Genomic DNA, 6,000 nt, shown 5'->3' with positions numbered 1-6,000 from the left:
GAATATAAATCTAAGTCTAAAAAATATAAGGTGAAAAACTAGTTGTAAAGTGGTCAAACTTTAGATGGTCATAACTTTGCGCTCGGACATCCGTTTTACGCGTTTTTTTTTTGAACTTGCGTATTTTTTCGAGATCTATGCGGACAAACTGCCGCAAGGCGGTTTGGCCGAGCCGATTTTTAAAAAAACACCTTTTATCCCATTCAATTTCAATTTTCCCCCAAATTGGCCTGAAATTTTCAGTTTTAGTTACTTATAAGATGATGATATGCAATAGATTTCAATGTAAAAATTCCGGGGTAATGTAGCTGTGAATGTCAATTTCACTTCTGCGATTTTAATTTTTGAAAATAAAGCTGACTAATTTTCTCGACATATAAAGTTGACTAAAATAACCTTACAGTCAAACACTAAGTTTTTTCAAACAAATTTAATTATTGAAATTAACTATATGCTTTAAAAATTAAAAAAATCAATAATTTTTTATTTATTAAAAACACAGCCGAATATGATTTAAATAGAGACAACGTCTTACAAACTATTTGTAAAACCGTGCGGAAAAAATTAATGAAACGTAAAACGTGGAGGGATCCACGTTTTACAAATATATTTTGTAAAACGTGGATCCCTCCACGTTTTAGTAAAAAAAAATTTTTTTTTTTTTTCTGTTTCAAGGAATCTGACAGATTAAAAAAAAAAAAAGTTGGGGTATAACGTGGGCTGATCCACGTTATACCCCTTTTGGTATATAAATTTTTGGCCGCCCCCTTTTAGTTTATACCGTGTATTTTTATACCCTTTTGGCTCCGGACTCTATATCTATCTATATCTATAATAAAGCTAAGCATAGATAATGTGATGTAGCACCTCCCTATGGCCTGAAGTATATTTATCTTTTTTTTCATTTTTTTGAATTTTTTCTCATTTTAAAATTCATTTATTATATAATAAATAATCAAAAACTCACTCTCTTAATTCTATTAATTATACCTCTTAATTCTCTTAATGCCACCTTTTCCACTTCTCTCAACTGTTGAAAATGTTTAAGAAATTTCCACGCACTTACTAGCAAAAATGAATGCACATTCCTCATTCCGAAAGCAAGAGGGATAATTAGCATTTATTTGCCTATAATTAGCATTTATTCATGTATATAACTCTGCTAGCTTTCTTACTTCGCCTTGGGCTCTCTTTAGCATGTTTGTCAAAATGGCCGGTCCAGGTAATTTCTTTAGCCAGGTAACATTTCTCTCTCTCTCTCTCGATCGATTGATCTCTCTCGATATAATTTCTTTTCTCGTAACTTTTTGTCTCCTTCTTATGATATTTAATTAGTTGAAATGTTGGTCATGTTTTGTTTGATATTTACAAAACTACGAGGTGTAACATGGGGTAGGGTGGGGGGGGGGGGTGTGTTGAAAATAGTAAACTTAAATATTTAAGTGTCTAGATTCATATATGTCTTTTAGTTATACTAGGTGTATGATCTTTTGCATTATCTAGGTGACATTATAATATCAATGTGGTCAGATTTGCGTGTATGTGGGAATGTATTATAATAGGTGTGAGTTTAGGAGGCTCTATTGACGCCTATATAAGCCGTCTTTGTAATGTTATTATGTAAGAGTAGAGTTTTTAAAATGATATGAAGTGATATTAGTGTCAATCTCCCTCTTCTATCCACTTTGTGGCCTATGATATTATCAAGGGCTCACCTTATATTTCCAACAAGCGGTATTAGAGCGTTGGTTCGATTCTGAAAGTTGTGAAGGTAAAATTTTGGCAATCTCCATTGAAGGCGTGCCTCCAGGTTTGATGACCTGTTGAGAGGCCTGCTATTTAATTTGCATAAAAAGGAGTGAATTCTTCGAGTTTGTGAGAGAAGAACAACCCGTCTAAAAGGTGTTGGTCTTGAAGGACTTCATCCGTCTAAAAGGTGTTGGTCTTGAAGGACTTCACAAGATAAGAAGAGAAGACAAGAGAAGTCTTGTGTGAATTTGTGTTTGCTACAACCAAAAGTAGAAGATGGTGGAAAATGAATTGCCAATAGTTGTGGATGCGTATACAAAGAGGATGCTGAAAATGAAGTTGAAATTGTCAAGAAAGATTGAAGAATATGAAAAGACATTTAAGTTTAAGGGGAAATTTTGAAAATAGTAAACTTAAATATTTAAGTGTCTAGATTCATATATGTCTTTTAGTTATACTAGGTGCATGATCTTTTGTATTATCTAGGTGACTTTATAATATCAATGTGGTCAGATTAAAGTGTGTGTGTGTGAATGTATTTAATATGTGTGAGTTTAGGAGACTCTATTGATACCTATATAAGCCGTCTTTGTAATGTTGTTATGCAAGAGTGGAGTTTTTAATATGATATGAAGTGAGATTAAGGTCGATCTCCCTCTACCATCCTCTTTATGCCCTGTGATATGATCAAGGCCCATCATATATTTCCAACAGGGTAGTGTGTTAGGCCGTGAGTAGGGGGTGGTTGGAGGTAGGTGGGTGGTGGGGGTGGATAGTGGTCGAGGTGGTGGGGGTTAAGGTAGTGTTAGTGATGAGGGGGGTAGGGTTGGGTGGTGGTAGGGAGTGGTGGTGTGGTGGGTGGGGGTGATAAGAGGTGGGGGTGGGGTAGAGGCGGGGGTAAAAATTATCCATAAAAAGTACCTCTTTAATGATATTAAGACTTTGTTCAAGATCTTAATGATTAAGACCTATTAAGACCCAATAACTGCTTAGATCTTAATGTAAACAAATGCACTTAATGGCTTAAGGTCTGATCCTTAGATTCAGACATCCATTAGGTGCAAACAAACTAGGCCTAAGTCTTAATATTATTAAGAGATATTTTTGTGTGGATAGCTTTTTACATCACTTTGTCCACAACCATCAGTCACCATCACTAACCACCTTTGTCATCACAACACCATCACTATCGCTGTCAACCACTACTATTAGGCGCTACCACACCTATCACCTTCATCATTATAATTATATTCACTGCCGCCACGATCGTCCCTACCGCACCACCACCACAACAGTCAATCCCCACTACCAACCACCTCCATCATCACAACTAGCACCGTCGCCAACTATCACTAACACCATCGTCAATCACCCCACCATCGTCAATCACCACACATTCTTCCGTCACTACCACCAACTATTAGGTGCAATTTCTCTTGCCTAATAATCGCCTTTTATTTTTCAAATTACATTAGGATTATTTTCATGAAAAGTTTACACTATCACAACTATAATAAATGTATAACTCGCTAAAATCTCATTTTTAATGTGATAATCCTTTACACTTTTGTATGTCATAAGTAAAATCAATTTATTGTAAACAACTATATTTCTAGAGTGCCAATTTGGATAGTTAGCTACTTATTGTAAGTGTTGCTTTTTGTCTGACCTTTATCACAAGAAGCCTACTCTTCTGCCCTTACAAATGCCTATGAAATAGAGCATCAGATGGTTATGAGCAGACTTGGCATCAGCGAAAATCTTACCACAATTTACAGTGCACATAATGCTTGCGCTTGTCTAGTAGGAGTACAAATATGGCTTCAAGATAATACAAACTCCCTATTTGTTCCGTGAAACTATAGCTTTACCACAACAGTATCACTATGAGATATATAAGAACAGAAGCATTTCAAACAAGAAACGGGGAAATCTTCATGCATGCTTTAGTATATTTATGCTTATCCGATAGTGTATAAAAATTGTGCATTCACCGCGCACAAAAGTTTTACTCATAAATAAATAAATTCTACCTATCTACACAGTGTGGCTTCTAAGATCTATACTTAAGAGAACTAGCAAGATGAGAAAAGTATGCATCCATTTTATTGACGTACTCTTCGTTCTTGGCAAGATATTATAAAGCATCACTTTAAAGTATACTAGCATTTCCTTTAGCGGTACTATGACAGTACGGTTACAAGACAATTTCCAAAAAGTTGAACACAATACGTACAAATGATCATCCAAAAAGGAACAAATAAAACTTGCAAAATAAAAATCAAAACAGGTGACCGATCGATCGATCGATCGATCTACTAGATAGATGATTGAAACTTGAGTACTCCTCATCTGCTGTGCTGTTTCAGTATCAATAGCCCCGATATACATACCGTTTTATTTCATGCTATATAATCCAAGTAACTAATTCACATAATGTTGCTACATTATGTGAATTCGGTCTATAGCTTCCAAAAGTTGGTATTGAGGCATGCTAGGGTAACTATGGGTTTCCGGCGGAGCTAAAGGTTGGGGCTCTGCGTCAGAACTTGGGCCTGTGTTGGGCCTGTTGCCGGCGTTGTTGTTGCCAGCAGCAACAGGCCCAACTCTTAGCAGCTGGGCCTGGCCCAATTTCTTCTTGAGGCAGTTGGTAAGAACTACTGCGTCAAGCTCTCCCACAACTTCTAATTTGTAATTGTCCACTCCACCTCCCAGCATAGTTGCTGATTGCACCCCTGGGTAAAAGGCCACCAATGAATATAGCAGTGTAAAATGAGCGAGTTGGATTGTATTCGGATAATTACTCAAAATGAGCTAAATTAATAAATGTATGAGTCATATATTCGTTTAGACACTTAGTCAAGATGGATTAAACAGGGGGTCATAGCTAGTGGCGGAACCACCTTGAGCCAGAGTATTGTTGAAAAATTACATTGCATAAGTACGTAAAATATCTATTAATTTATGTTAAATTTCGACCCCTTGCTTTTTCGTGTGTTTACTTTTTGTATGTTTTTAACTTTCTTTAGTGAAATTTTCTGGCCCCGCCGCTGATTGTAGCCAATCCAACCTACGCTAGCCGAGTTTTAAATTCTTTGTTTGCTTTCTTGTAATTTATTTAGTTACCAAACAAAACTAATAATTTTTTGTTCTTTATTATAACTATATGCAACATGTCAAACAATTTTTTTAAATTTCTTATGGGAACTATATATTTAACTCAATTTAGCGTAACTCTTAAATGAGTTAGAATGGATATCCAAATTGACAGAGTTAACATGGATATCCAAATTGACATGTCATGAAAATATACTCAGACAAATTAATCCGTTTAAACTTGGACGGGTTGACCTGTCATGAATATGTGCTCAGCATAACTCGTCTAAACTTGGACATGTTGGATTATTTTCACAGCTAATTTTGCTACTAATGCATAAGACCAAACTTAATAACGAGTTCTCCGCAAGATTTTGATTGAATCATTAAAATCAAGAAACTGGGAGGAGACAAGAGGTACCTGGTTGAGAAACAGCTATCTTGAAGGTCTTGGTTCGATATTTCTGATCATTCGCATTTATGCACAATTTGATCCTTTTGCTGTCCAATTTTTAAATATAATATGTCAGCAATCAAAACTCAACCAATACCACAAATATAAGTAATGCATGATATATATGTGTGTATATATATATATATATAGATCTAAAAAATTGGGTTACGATTATATTTAAAATTTAAGACATGCCTACTCTCATTTTTACTAGTACTCTTGATGGAAAGCTTGGTTTGCAATATATAGTAATTTAGTGGGGAAATAGTGGAGAATGAGTACTAAATTCGAGTATTTATAGTTAGTATGCACGGAAAGAATTCGTATTGAATACAAAACTTAATTCAGTCATCCACGGTTCCCCATATAGAGAAATGACGAAAATTGTCCCTGATTTTGAGTACGTTCAAAGTAGTCTCTTAAAAATATATTCCTGAGTAGTTTGAGTCTTTTAAATTTGTGACCGTCATCACGTTTAGTTTCAACATATTTTAACAAGAAGCTTTGTCAGGAGTGGAATTGTTTAAAAAAAAAAGATTTAACAAAATAAATCTCAAAAACGTCTCGTCAAATTCTAATAAAAAACTGCATTAAACACCAAAAACGTGCCTAATAGCAAATGTTGCATCTCAAAAAACCTACATCCAACTCTAAAACAAGACACACAAAAAAAATAGCATAAACTGCAAAACTATACCTCC

General features: G+C 35.1%; 1 long non-coding RNA gene across 1 annotated transcript; it reads right to left on the bottom strand.

Annotated features, from left to right (window-relative positions):
* Positions 1–3,893: 3,893 nt before the first annotated feature.
* LOC132036502 (uncharacterized) lies at positions 3,894–5,380 on the bottom strand. Its single transcript, XR_009409592.1, has 2 exons — positions 5,267–5,380; positions 3,894–4,484 (listed from the first exon to the last, which is right to left on the bottom strand). It is a non-coding gene; the product is annotated as an uncharacterized LOC132036502 (long non-coding RNA).
* Positions 5,381–6,000: the final 620 nt, after the last annotated feature.

This window comes from Lycium ferocissimum, chromosome 11, assembly GCF_029784015.1.
Source record: "Lycium ferocissimum isolate CSIRO_LF1 chromosome 11, AGI_CSIRO_Lferr_CH_V1, whole genome shotgun sequence".
Lineage (NCBI taxonomy): Eukaryota > Viridiplantae > Streptophyta > Magnoliopsida > Solanales > Solanaceae > Lycium > Lycium ferocissimum.
This window is presented reverse-complemented; position numbering and strand designations above follow the sequence as displayed.